Source organism: Spermophilus citellus (assembly GCF_964194105.1).
Source record: "Spermophilus citellus genome assembly, chromosome: 3".
Taxonomy (NCBI): Eukaryota; Metazoa; Chordata; class Mammalia; order Rodentia; family Sciuridae; genus Spermophilus; species Spermophilus citellus.
Window position 1 is genome coordinate 9,439,781 of NC_138184.1, and position 13,698 is coordinate 9,453,478.

At 44.8% G+C, this 13,698-nt stretch overlaps 1 protein-coding gene across 10 annotated transcripts in view; it reads left to right on the plus strand.

Moving 5' to 3' along the window:
- The first annotated feature begins 233 nt into the window (after window positions 1-233).
- SMARCA4 (SWI/SNF related BAF chromatin remodeling complex subunit ATPase 4) overlaps window positions 234-13,698 on the plus strand; it is a 94,501-nt gene continuing 81,036 nt past the window's right edge. For 6 of the 10 annotated variants that reach the window (XM_081285778.1, XM_081285773.1, XM_081285780.1 and 3 more), the window contains exon 1: window positions 383-521. The gene's annotated coding sequence lies outside the window, so the exon portion shown is untranslated. Of the gene's footprint in view, window positions 522-12,504; window positions 12,669-13,698 lie in introns of those variants that run through there. The other 4 variants (XM_081285774.1, XM_081285776.1, XM_081285775.1 and 1 more) reach the window with 4 other exon arrangements.

Below are 13,698 nucleotides of genomic sequence, written 5' to 3' on the forward strand. Positions count from 1 at the left end.
GCCATCACTACCTGAAGGAGCTAAGACAGAATGGGCCCCCTCCCCCAACTCCCCGGAGCCGCCGCAGTGGTGGCCGCTCCACGCATGCTCGGCTGCGTGAGTACGCGCAACGCGCGGAGGAAGAAGGCCGCCGTGCGCAGGCGCAGGGCCGTCCCGGATCGAGGTGGGAGGTACGTCGGGTGCGCGTGCTTTCTTTGGGTTCCGCCCAGTTCTCCCAGCCCAGGGGCGGGTGCGCACGCGTGCAGCGAGCGGAAGGGCGAGCAGGAGCGCGCACGAGGCCGGACGGGCGGCGGAAGCTGAGGCGTCCGCCCGTGGGGGAGGGGAAGCGGCGAGTGCGCGCGCAGCGGGGACGCGGGCGGTGTGGGGGGGCGGCCGAGACGGGCGCGCGCGCGAGGCTTCCCCTCGCTCGGCGGCGGCGGCTTCTTTGTTTCGTGAAGAGAGGCGAGACGCCCAATCTGCCCCTGGCCCCGCGCGGAGGGTTGGGGGCGGTGCCGGGAAGGCGACCGCGCCGGCAGCTCCTGGTAAGGAACGCGGGCTGAGAGTGTAGCGCGGCGCGGGGCTTGGGAGGACGGTTTGAATGGAGCCGGGGCGCCGAGGGAGGAGGGGGCCGCCGGCGCCGGGAGCGGGGCTGGGGTACGGCGGCGCCCGAGGGTCAAGAAGCCGGCCCAGCAGTCGCGCGCGCGGGGAAGGCCACAGTGTAGCGAGGCCGCGGCGGCTACAGTATCCGCGGGCCAGTGGGGTGGGGGGGCCCGGGCCGCGTGGAGGCCGCGCGTCCCCCGCGCGCGCTCTCGGCGGGGTCTCCGGACAAAGCTCGCCCCCCCTCGGCGATCCAGGGTCCCGGTCCCTCATTCCAGAGCTCTTTGGCCACTGCTCCAACAATGGCCAGGCGTCGGGGCTTTTCTGGCTACGTTGTAACGGGTCCGACCCGAATGTTGCATTTTTGGCAAGGCTGCGGTCGGGGCACGGTAGCAGACACCTCAAATGTGTACACCGTCTCCTGGACACAAATATTAGGAGCCCGCGTGGGTCTCCACAACTAAAATTTTATTTAAAATTGCATCGTTCCAGATTTTCAAGGAAAGATAAATTACTCCCCAGTCCTTTGCAGGCAGTTACTTTAAAATGTTGGCCCAAAGTGAGGGTCGATTCATGGCAAGTGGGGGAGGACAGAGGGAGGAGACTGTCTGCTGTTGAAAGCATTGTTTTTCTTTTGCGTCCTTTTCCCTCCCTCGCAATTGATTTTCCAGATTAAGGCTTTTATTTTAAACCTGGTCCTTTTAGGCAAGTGTTATGTGCTGGTGCGGAGACACCACTCTTTATTTTTAATGTTTTTTTTTTTTTTTTTTTTTTTTTTTTTTTTTTTCCAGTGACTCCTTAGGGAAAGTAGACAGGGAATGAGAGGAAGAGCCACTTCCCAGGAATTTGAAACAAGTTTTCCGTCTCAGTTGACAGACTGGATTGGAGTTTGACTCCTGGCGCTGTTGGTCACTTAGCTATGTGAGTTTAGGCAAGTGGCTGAATCTCTCAGAGCCTCTTTGCAAAAGGAGAATAATCTCAGAAATGGAGTTGGTGAAAGCCTGTTTCAGGGTTCCTGGCAAGTGGAAGGCATTGTTGTTTTTGACTGGTCTGATCTTTCATTGTTCAACAAATACTCAAATCCTAAGAGAGTCACATGTTTGGAGGTTGGCACCCTGAGGAGCCTCTTCAGTCTTATAGGGGGACAGGCCATCAATAAGGGAACAAACTCTCTGGCCTGCCAGTCATCACAATCTGCACTATGAAAGGGCTACAGTAGATGTGCAGGGGAGACATTGGGGACCTTTATTCAAAATTAGGGAGGATGCCCAGGCTTATCTTTTGACTTTCCCAGATCCCTTTGGACCAGTTACTGTTCCCCTCTCCTAAATTCCCCATCTCTATGGTTCTTTCTTATGTAGCGGTCATTCCCAGTGCCATCAGAACATGGCCTATGTCTTCCTGGTGTGCTGCAGTGTACCCCGGATCTGGCACATAGTAGTTCCTAAGCAAACATATTTTGAACAAGGAAGGTCCTTGGGAGGATCACCTGAGTATCTGTAAAGTGCTTGGCACAAAATTAATAAGCAATAAATGTTAGTTGCTGTGTGTGTATGTGTTGCTGGGACCTCTCTCATACTAGGAGGGGCTCCCCTGCAGCCACTACATTCCCAGTCCTGTTGATGCTTTGGAAGTTTCTAGGCCTTTGTTTCCCATCCCCCTAAGTGAAGTGTGGGGTGATTGTTTCTATGGGATGGTGGTGAGAAATCAGACCTCTTTGATTCAATGCAGTTCTCTTAAGTCCTAGCTCTACCTCTCGAAAGGCACTTACCAGAAAGTCCACTTGTGAAACAGGTATGCCCAGGATGCCACTTCAAATGGTGGTTGTTAGAGTTGAATGAGATGATCTGGAAGTCTGGCAGCACCTGGCATATAGTGAGCACTCCCACTTTTAGAGGGAGTATGTTTATTTTATTTATTATGTTATAAACCTACCTTTTTCTTTTGGTTCTGGGGATCAGAGCCAGGCCCTCATGCATTCTAAGTCATGTGGGCTACATTCTCAGCCTAATAGATCAATTATTTATTTATTTTTACTTTCTAGTTCTAGAGGTGGGTTTTTTTTTTTTTTTCTTTTTTTTTGGTACTGGGGATTGAACTCAGGGGCACTAAACAGCTAAGACACATTCCCCAGTCCTATTTTGTATTTTATTAAAGATAGGGTCTCACTGAGTTTCTTAGTGCCTCGCCATTGCTGAGATTGGCTTTGAACTTGCAGTCCTCTGCCTCAACCTCCCGAGCCAACTAGAACATTAAAAAATTTTTTTTTTTTTAGTTGTAGGTGGATACAATATCTTTATTTTATTTATTTATAAGTGGTACTGAAGATAGAACCCAGTGCCTCACATGTACTAGGTGAATGCTTTACCACTGAGCTACAACCTTAGCCCCCACTAGAGCATTTTTTATAAGTTCTTTTTAGAAATACTTGACAGTAGAGTATATTTTGACATATTATACACACATAGAATATAAGTTATTCTAATTAGGATCCTATTCTTGTGGTTGTACATAATGTGAAGTTTCACTTGCCGTGTAGTCCTGTATGAACATGGGAAAGTTATGTTTCATAGTTTTACTGTCTTTCCTATTCCCAGCCCCCCCTTTTTTTTTTTTAAGAGAGAGTGATAGAGGGAGAGAGAGAGAGAGAGAGAGAGAGAGAGAGAATTTTTCAATATTTATTTTTTAGTTATCGGCGGACACAACATCGTTGTTTGTATGTGGTGCTGAGGATCGAACCCGGGCCGCACGCATGCCAGACGAGTGCGCTACCGCTTGAGCCACATCCCCAGCCCCCCCCCCTTTTTAAATATTTATTTTTTAGTTATTGGCAGACACAACATCTTTGTTTGTATGTGGTGTTGAGGATCGAACCCAGGCCGCATGCATGCCAGGGGAGCGCGCTACCACTTGAGCCACATCCCCAGCCCTATTCCCAGCCCCTTTTCCTTCATTCCCCTTTGTCTAATCCAATGAACTTCTATTCTTCCCTCTTCCTAAATCAACTATTTAAAAAACTAATCCCCCCCCCCCCAATAATTTAGAGTTCTCTTATATCCCAGAACACCCAGGCTTGATGTGCTGTAGACTATATATATACACACACACACAACATTTTTAAAAAAAAATTTCTTTAAAATCATTGCATACTTAATTAGGAAAATAATAGGTGTTCCTCTGTGTGCTATCTAAAATCATTATGTACTCAGCCCTTTTCCCCACTTTACTAGAGATTGAACCCAGGGTACTTTTCCACTGAACTACATCTCCAGGCTTTTTTATTTTTAATCTTGAGACAGGGTCTTGCTAAATTGCTGAGACTGGCCTCGAATTTGAGATCCTCTTGCCTTTACTTCCTGAGCAGCTATGATTACAAATGTGTCTGCCACCACAACTGCCTAGGCACCCAGCCCTTTAGGAGACACTGATTTTTGCAGGTTTTGATGAGGGGAGGTGATATATCATTAAAACTGTGGTGTAGGATAGTGTAGTTGTCTCCAAATTTTTTCTGTCCTTGAAAAGCACCCAACATATATGCATATTTATTTACATATTATTTGCAGACTTTGGCCACTCCTCATTGCCACTCCTTGTGGATCCTGAAAACATTGGGAGGTGACTTTAGACACATTCACTCCATGTCTTAGCCTTTTGTTGAATCTGGTAGACCAGGATGGGACTAGGTATTTTGGTGAATGTCTGCTAAAACCATTCTACCAGTGAAGACCAAAGTCCAGGGGCATTTTTTTCTCTAGGGGCTTTCAAGTCAATCAGTTGGGTTTTACTCCTGTTTCTTCAAATGACAGTCTCTGGCACATAGTAAGTCCTCAGATGTGCCAACTGTTTTTGGCCTGGTCACTGGGGCTGCCATGGCACAGAGGAACCATTCAAATTGAAAGATAGAACACATCATGACTGGTGCCCCCTGGAGTAGTGCAAGAAGTGACCCAGCCACTCATTCCTTATTCATGTAGTGAACAAATGTGCATTGAGTGCCTCCGCCAGGCACTGCTGGAGATTCAGTGGGGAACAGGCAGACAAGGGATCTGTTCTGGTATGTTTATATCTAGGTCTTTATTTGCAAAGGGGGACAGTAATAGTACCCAACTTGTGGGATTATTGCAGGGACTGAACCACAAAATTACAACTGTCAAGTGCTTATAACAGTGCCTGCACCACTGAGCTACATCCCCAGCCCTTTAAAAATATATATATATATTTTATTTAGAGACAGGGTCTTGCTGAGCAAGAGTTGCTTAGGGCCTTGCTAAGTTGCTGAGGCTGGCTTTGAACTGGGGATTCTCTTGCCTCAATCTCCTGAGATACTGAGACTACTGGCATGTATGTACCAGCATGCCTGGCCAAGCTCTGGGTTTGATCTCAGGCACCACAAAAACAAAATAAAGGGCTGGGATTGTGGCTTAGTAGCAGAATGCTTTCCTTGCACATGTGAGGCACTGGGTTTGGTCCTCAGCACCACATAAAATGAATGAATAAAATAAAGATATTGTGACCATGTATAAATAAAAAAATAATAAAAAATAAAAACAGTTGGTGGCTATTATCATTTATTAGGATTTCTACATCATTCTGGTAGAATGAGATAGGTAATATATTCTTGCTCTGTTGTAATGGTTCTGATCTGTATATTTTCAAGGTTGTTGCCAATAAATCAACTCCAGTTTGTCCTAAAGTTTTTTAAATTATGCTTTGCAATTTTATTATAGGCTTTGGAAAGAAAGGGATATGTTTGGTGGTATGGCTTTTTTTAAAATATTTTTTTTAGTCATCAATGAATCTTTATTTTAATTATTTATATGTGGTGCTGAGAATGGAACCCAGTGCCTCACACATGCCAGGCAAGTACTCTGCCACTGAACTACAACCCCAGCCCATGGTGGGATGGCTTTTTAAAGATATTGAACGATTGGACATTGTGGCTCATGCCTGTAGTCCTGGAGACTTGGGAGGCTGAAGGTGCATAAGTTTGCAGCCAGCCTCAGCAATTTAGCGAGACCATGTCTCAAAATTAAAAAAAAAAAAAAGTAAACGTTAGTTTTTCATTTTGTATATTTTTTCTTATAACCTGTGTGTAGTGTTGGTACACTTGAGAGACTTGAAATTTCTAAATAATCAGAATAAAAGGAATGTACAAAACCTACAAAAGGAAAATAACATTGGCCTGGAATATTGGGAGTGAATGAAAGAGAACATAATCAGAATCAAGGCTGAGACCAAATTGAGCTGCAGTTGCTGTCAGTCGAATATTAGGATCAGTGATTTCCTGGGGTTACCTCTTTGTGTGTGTGTGGTGCTGGGGATTGAACCAAGGGCCTTGTGTATCCTAGGCAAGCACTCTACCAGCTGAGCTATATCCTCAACCCTGGGGTTACCTCAGCATGCTGCTGATACTAACCATCAGGACCTGGATTGGACAGGCATGTGAACTCCATCCTCCACTTTTCTTCCACTCCTCTTCTGGTATGGGAAAGGATCTTGAGGGAGAAGCCTAGGTGTAGCTGGGTTTGTTGGGAGATTGCATTCACAGGGCAGAGCTGAGGAAGGGGATGTATCCTTTTCCCTCAGGGAAGGTTTTTTTTTTTTTTTTTTTTTTTTTTTTTTTAAAGAAAACAGGTAGATATTAGGAGAAATAAGCTAGCCCTGGCCCCTTCCTGTCTTTTGATCCCCAGACTGGTTTCTAGGGCTTCATTTTGAGACTTAGTTACTGTGCTTAAGGGGAATATTTTCAGTTTTTTTTTTTTTTTTTTTTTTTTTTTTTTTTTTTTTTTTTTTTTTTTTTTAAAGAGAGAGTGAGAGAGGAGAGAGAGAGAGAGAGAGAGAGAGAGAGAGAGAGAGAGAGAGAGAGAGAATTTTTAAATATTTATTTATTTTTTTTTAGTTCTCGGCGGACACAACATCTTTGTTGGTATGTGGTGCTGAGGATCGAACCCGGGCCGCACGCATGCCAGGCGAGCACGCTACCGCTTGAGCCACATCCCCAGCCCAATATTTTCAGTTTTTATAGGGGAACATTTTCTTTAGGAACAGCATGGGTTTTGCTCCTTTTGCATTCATTAGTTGTGTGTGTGATAAAGGAGAATGGGACCATTTCTTAATGATGGCTCTTTGGGGTTTTAAGATCTCCTTTGCCAGCTGGTCATGCCCTGCTGGCTCAGGAAGCAGGTGGCCAAATGACAGTTGTTGTCTCTCTTATGACAGTGGGAGACTTGGGGGTGGAGCATCTGATGTGCACCACCCTGGCTTGCCCTGAAAGTCCCAGTACAGTGGGCTGGTGGATGATCTCATTGTGTGCTGGGAGTTGAATCTGAGTTCAGGAAGGCTGCGTGCTATGCAGCCCAGACCTCAGAGCGCCCTGCAGCCCTGCAGCCCTGCTGCCTCCCAGAACATCCTCTGGACACTCTGGCCCATTGAGTGCTACCTTTATTTGTACTTCTTGCCCTTTCAGTCCTGCAGGGCTTTCTTCCTTGTCCCTTTTGATTCTCAGCCAGAATTACTCAGGCCTCTATTCCTTCCATAGTTTCAGTAAAAGGCCACCTTCTGTCACCAGCCCTGATCAAGAGGATAGAGTTGGGCCTGAATCTAACCTACACTCTAGGGCTTGATCATTTATTTTAATTTTAATTTATTTTTTAGTTGTAGTTGGACACAATATATCTATCTATCTATCTATCTATCTATCTGTGGTACTAAGGATTGAACCCAGCGCCTCACGTGTGCGAGGCTAGCAAGGCATGCGCTGTACTGCTGAGCCACAACACCAGCCTTGCTTGGTCATTTTTAAAAATTTGTGGACTTATTTTGAGATGGGGTCCTACTATGTTGCCCATGCTGGTCTTTATATTTCAAACTCCTATACTCAAGTGGTCCTGCCTCAGCCTCCCTAGAAGCTGGAACTATAGGGCTAGCTAAAGCCCTGCTGCTCACCTTTGTTATTCTTTTTATTTTTATTTTTAGTTGTAGATGGACACAGTTCGTTCGTTCGTTCGTTCGTTCCTTCCTTCCTTCCTTCCTTCCTTCCTTCCTTCCTTCCGCTGAGGATCGAACCCAGTGCCTCATACATGCAAGGCAAGCACTCTATCACTGAGCCCCAGCTCCTCTTTATTTATTTTTATGTGGTGCTGAGGATCGAACCCAGTGCCTCATGCGTGCAAGACACGTGCTCTACCACTGAGCCACAACCCTAGCCCTCCTCTCTTATTTTTGATTCCTCGTTCACATTCATTCCCTCAGCTTATCCAGAGAAATGGCTTTTTGTTGTTGTTGTTGTGTTTTCCTTACAGGGGATTGAACCAGGGCCTCATGCATGTTAGGCAAGTACACCACTACTGGGCTACATCCCCAGCCCCCTAACCCTTTTATTTTATTTATTTATTATTTGAGAGAGAGAGAGAGAGAGAATTTTAATATTTTTTAGTTCTCGGTGGACACAACATCTTTGTTTGTATGTGGTGCTGAGGATCGAACCCGGGCCGCATGCATGCCAGGCGAGCGGGCTACCGCTTGAGCTACATCCCCAGCCCCACCCTTTTATTTTTTATTTAATATATTGTGTGTGTGTGTGTGTGTACATATGTAGGTGATGGACACAATACCTTTACTTTGTTTATTTTTATGTGGTGCTGGGAATCGAACCCAGTGCCTCATGCATGCTAGGCAAGCTCTCCACTACTGAGTCACAACCCAGGCCCTTATTTTTTATATTGAGGTAGGGTCTTGCTAAGTTGCTTAGGCTGGCCTTGAAGTTTGTTTGTTTGTTTTTTAATGTTTATTTATTTATTTATTTTTAGTTTTTGGCGGACACAACATGTTTATTTGTATGTGGTGCTGAGGATCGAACCCAGGCTGCACGCACTCGCTACCGCTTGAGCCACATCCCCAGCCCTGGCCTTGAAGTTTTGATCCTTCTGCCTTAGCCTCCTAAGTAGTTGTAATGATCAGACCCTGTCACTCCTCTGCCCAGAATATTCTAGTGGCTTCCCATTGCTACTGGATACAACTAGTATAAACTCCTCTTTCCTCACTGTGGCCCTTAAGACCTGTGATCTGCCCCCACCTGCTACCAAGACTCTCTTGCCCATTGTGATATAACCTGAAATACATTGGATCTTTGTGGCCCCCATATGAGTGATAGGAAGTTTTTTCTTATTTACATAGAACCCCTTTTTGGTTACTTCTGAGTTCATGCCAATGAGGTGATTTAGGGTGTAGTCCCTGGCTAACTCAGGATGGGGCTGGTCACTAGAAAGTAATTAGAGAGAGGGCACATACAGAGAGGCCCTGGCATCATGTACCACCTCCCCTGTGCCTGGCCCTCTTCTATCTGGTTGTCACAGAGTTATAATTTTGATAATAAACTGGTAATAGTGAAGTGCCTTCCTTTGTTCCAGATAATTAGGAAGGCACTTTAATAATTCACCAAATTATTGAAGGTGAGGAGAGGTTTGCAGGGTTAGAGGAGAGGGAAGCCAGACATGTGATTGGCATCTGAAGTGGTGGACTCTCTTGTGGGATTGAACCCTTAGCTTTTGGATCTAACTCTGACTCTAGGTAGAGTCAATTAAAGTGTAAGGCCTATGGCTGGGGATGTGGCTTAAGTGGTAATGCGCTCGCCTGGCATGCATGAGGCGCTGGGTTCGATCCTCAGCACCACATAAAAATAAAATAATGATGTTATGTCCACCGAAATCTGAAAAATAAATATTAAAAATTCTCTCTCAAATAATATTAATATTAAAAAAAAAGTGTAAGGCCTGCTATTCATAGAGTTGGAGAATTGCTTGGTATGGAAACCTCCCTCTCCCCCTCCAGCTGGTCTCAGGAGTGTTCTTTGTTGAGAGAAAAAACTCAGGTTCAATTGGAGTTGGCATTAGAAGTGTTATGTGAGAATATAGAGAAATGAAGTGTGTTCCCACCCTCTCCACTTCAGTCACTTTGACTGACTTGCTGTGCCTCAGAATGTGCACAGCAAAGTCCTACCCCAGGGCCTTTGCACTTGCTGTCCCTTTTCCCATAGAGGCCACATGGCCCCTCACCCATTTCACTGTAAATCTCTGTTTTGATGTACCCCCATTACTTAGACTGCCCCTGGCCACCATGATTGAAAGATTGTCTCCCTTTTGTTACCACATTAACCTGATTATTTTTTCACAACACTTCACCCCCTGTGTAACACTGTGTCATAGTTAATCTGTGTGCTTATCTCTGTCCTTTGGTTGTCCACTCCACCAGGCAGGAACTTTGTTCTCTGCTAGTCATCTACTTGGCACATTTGGTGATCCATCATTATTTTATTTTTATTTTTAAAATATTTTTTAGTTGTAATTGGACACAATATCTTTATTTATTTATATTTATGTGGTGCTGAGGATCAAACCCAGTACTTCACACATGCTAGGTGAGCGCTCTACCACTGAGCCACAACCCAGCCCTATTTTATTTTATTTTTATTTTTATTTTTTTGAGAGAGAGTGAGGGGGGGGGGAGAGAGAGAGAGAGAGAGAGAGAGAGAGAGAGAGAATTTTTAATATTTATATTTTAGTTCTCGGCGGACACAACATCTTTGTTTGTATGTGGTGCTGAGGATCGAACCCGGGCCGCATGCATGCCAGGCGAGCGCGCTACCGCTTGAGCCACATCCCCAGCCCCTTATTTTATTTTTTAAATATTTTTTTTTTAGTCATAGTTGGACACAACACCTTTATTTTATGTGGTGCTGAGGATCAAACCCAGGGCCTTGCATGTGCTAGGTGAGCTCTCTACTGCTGAGCCACAACCCCAGCCCCCTATTTTATTTTTTTAAATTTTTATCTACTTATTTATTTTTTTAGTTGTGTATGAACTCATAAGTTGTGCCCTTATTTGGTTTTATGTGGTTCTAGGACTGAACCCAATGCCTCATACTTACAAGGTAAGTGTACTACCACTGAGCTACAACTCCAACCCCTTATTTTATTTTTTAAAATATTTTTTAGTTGCCAGTGGATTTTTTTTTTTTTTTTACTATATTTGTTTATTTATATGTGATGTTGAGGATCAAACTCAAGGCCTCACACATACCAGGCAAGCACTCTACCACTAAGCCACTACCCCAGTCCCCCCTATTTTATTTATTTATTTTTCTTTTAAAAAAATACTTCTTAGTTTTCAACAGACCTTTATTTTATTTATTTATATACAGTGCTGAGAATTGAACCCAGTGCCCCACAAATGCTACTCAGGTGCTGTACCACCGAGCCATAACCCCAGCCCCCCTATTTATTTTTTAATATTTATTTTTTGTTTTAGGTGAACACAATATCTTTGTTATTTTTATGTGGTGCTGAGGATTGAACCCAGTGCTTCACACGTGCTAGGTGAGCACTCTACCACTTGAGCCACTACCCAGCCCCCTGTTTTTATTTATTTATTTTAGTTATAGGTGGGCATAATGTCTTTATTTTATTTCATGTGGTGCTGAGAATCAAACCCAGTGCCTCATACACGCTAGGTGAGTGCTCTACCACTGAGCCACAACCCTAGCCCCCTTATTTTATTTTTTAAAAAATATCTTTAAGTAGATGAACACAATACTTTTATTTATTTATTTATTTATTTGGGTACTGAGAATTGAACTTAGGGGCCCTTGACCACTGAGCCACATCCCAGCCCTATGTTGTATTTTATTTAGAAATAGGGTCCCAGAGTTGCTTAGCACCTGGTTTTGCTGAGACTGGCTTTGAACTCACAATCCTCCTGCCTCATCCTCCTGAACCGTTGGGATTACAGGTGCGCACCACCGCCCACCTTATTTATTTATTTATTTATTTTAAAAATATATTTTGTAGTTGTAGATGAACAGAATGCCTTTATTTTATTTGTTTATTTTGTATGGTGCTAAGGATCCAAACCAGTGCCTCACATATGCTAGGCAAGTGCTCACTGAGCCACAACCCCAAGCCAGATCCATTATTATTTGTGGGGAAGTTATCATTAGTAAATCCTCTGCTCCGGTGGCTGGAAGGACCCGGGTGATATTTAGTAGGCTGGATTTTGTGTCTCCCTGCCTTCTCTGGCCACTGTTCTGCCCTCACTTATTTTGCTTGAGGTTCAATGTGCAGCAGCAAAGCAGACCTTGGGGGTCTAGTGAGCTTGATAAACTCTAAGCCAGACAAAGAATAGGGGCTATCAGTGTTTTCCAGGGAGCATGGGGCAGGGCAGATTTATGAAACTGGCTGCGGTTACTTGATGTAAATTTGTGTTATGACTCTGTTATGGTCAAGTGAGTCTGAAACAGACCTATCCATTGGATAAATAGGGTAGCGTTTGTGTTCATGCAGTTTAGACCAATATCTCTCTGGTGGATTAGAGGGAACTCCCTGAGGACAGAGAATCCTCCTCCTTGTATTAGATCCTCTGGCTTGTTCTGAGTTGCGTTTATTAGTTTGTTGCACTGGGGATTGAACGCAGGGGTACTTTACCATGGAGCTACATCCCCATCCCTTTTTATTTTTTCGTTTTGAGATAGGGTCTCACCACATTGCTGAGGCTGGCCTTGATTGAGATCTTGCTTCAGCCACAGAGTCTTTGGGAGTACCTCAGTCACCACACCCAGCTGAAGTGGTTTTTAAGGGAATGAAAATAAAAAGAGTGAAGATCCAAGTGAATGAAATGATACATAATTCCCAGTGCTAAAATTAATACCTGGTAACAAGTTGGAATGTCTACTGTATAGGTAGTACAGAGAAGACATCATGAAGAGATCCTCTTGTTTGTCTCCCAAATAACTGGGATTACAGGCATGTGTCTAGCCAGTCATTTCTTTCTTAAATGACTGATAGATTTTTGCAGGATTGGAAGTTTAATACTGGGGCGCTTTACTTGAATTACATTCCCTTCCCTTTTTTTTTCTTTCTTTTTTTTTGGTACCAGGGTTTGAACACGGGGCATTCAACCACTGAGCCACATGCCCAGCCCTATTTTGCATTCATTTAGAGACAGGTTCTCACTGAGTTGCTTATCGCCTCACAGTTGTTGAATCTGGCTTTGCACTCGCGATTCTCCTGTCTCAGCCTCCCAAGCCGCTGGGATTACAGGTGTGTACCACGCGCCCAGCCAAACCCTGTTTGTATTTTATTTAGACAGGGTTCCACTGAGTTACTTAGTGCCTTGCTTTTTGCTGAGGCTGGCTTTGAACTTGTGATCCTCCTGCCTCCACCTTCCAAGTCACTCAGATTACAGGTATGTGCCACTGTGCCTGGCTCCCTTCCCTTTTCTAAAATTATTTTTTATTTTGAGACAGGGTTTTGCTAAATTGCTGAGGCTGGCCTTCAGCCTGCACTCCTCCTAGCTCATCTTTCCTGTACAGGCATGTGCCATCACACTGGCCCAGAGTACTTTTACTTCCCATCACATGGCTTCTGACTGCCTACCAGGATTTCCAGGCTGTTTCCTTTTCTAGAGGCCCTAGGCTCACCTGACCTGAGGCCCACACGCATCTGGATTGGCTCCCAGACAGACACATATGCTCTTTGCCTCTTTTGTCTGTGTGTGTGTTTGTCCATTGCTTCTTTCACTTGTGAGGTGTGGCCTCCTGGTTTGTTTCAGCGCCCATGAAGGAACTTGTAGAGGGACTCCAGGGAGCCTAGGTAGCACCATACATGCTCCCTGCAAGTTCAAAGACCATAGTGATGATCTTAGAGATTCAAGCCCTTTCCTGAAAATACCACCAGCTTTGATTTAGAAAGGTCAGGGATGGGAAACCAAAGGGTAGGGATTGGGCATTGTCGCCCTCTGATCCTATCCCTCTTGTTATTCCTGGCTGAGCTTGCTCAGTCCCCTCCCTGGGTAGGCAGCTTACTGGAGCCCAGTGGCACCTAGTTCCACAGTGTCTTCTTTTTGGGTGGGTGGGATACCGGGGCACTTGAAGGGCACTTGCCCACTGAGCCGCATCCCCAGCCCTATTTTGTATTTTTTTTTTTTTAAAGAGAGAGTGAGAGAGGGGGGAGAGAGAGAGAGAGAGAGAGAGAATTTTTAATATTTATTTTTTTTAGTTCTCGGCGGACACAACATCTTTGTTGGTATGTGGTGCTGAGGATCGAACCCGGGCCGCACGCATGCCAGTTG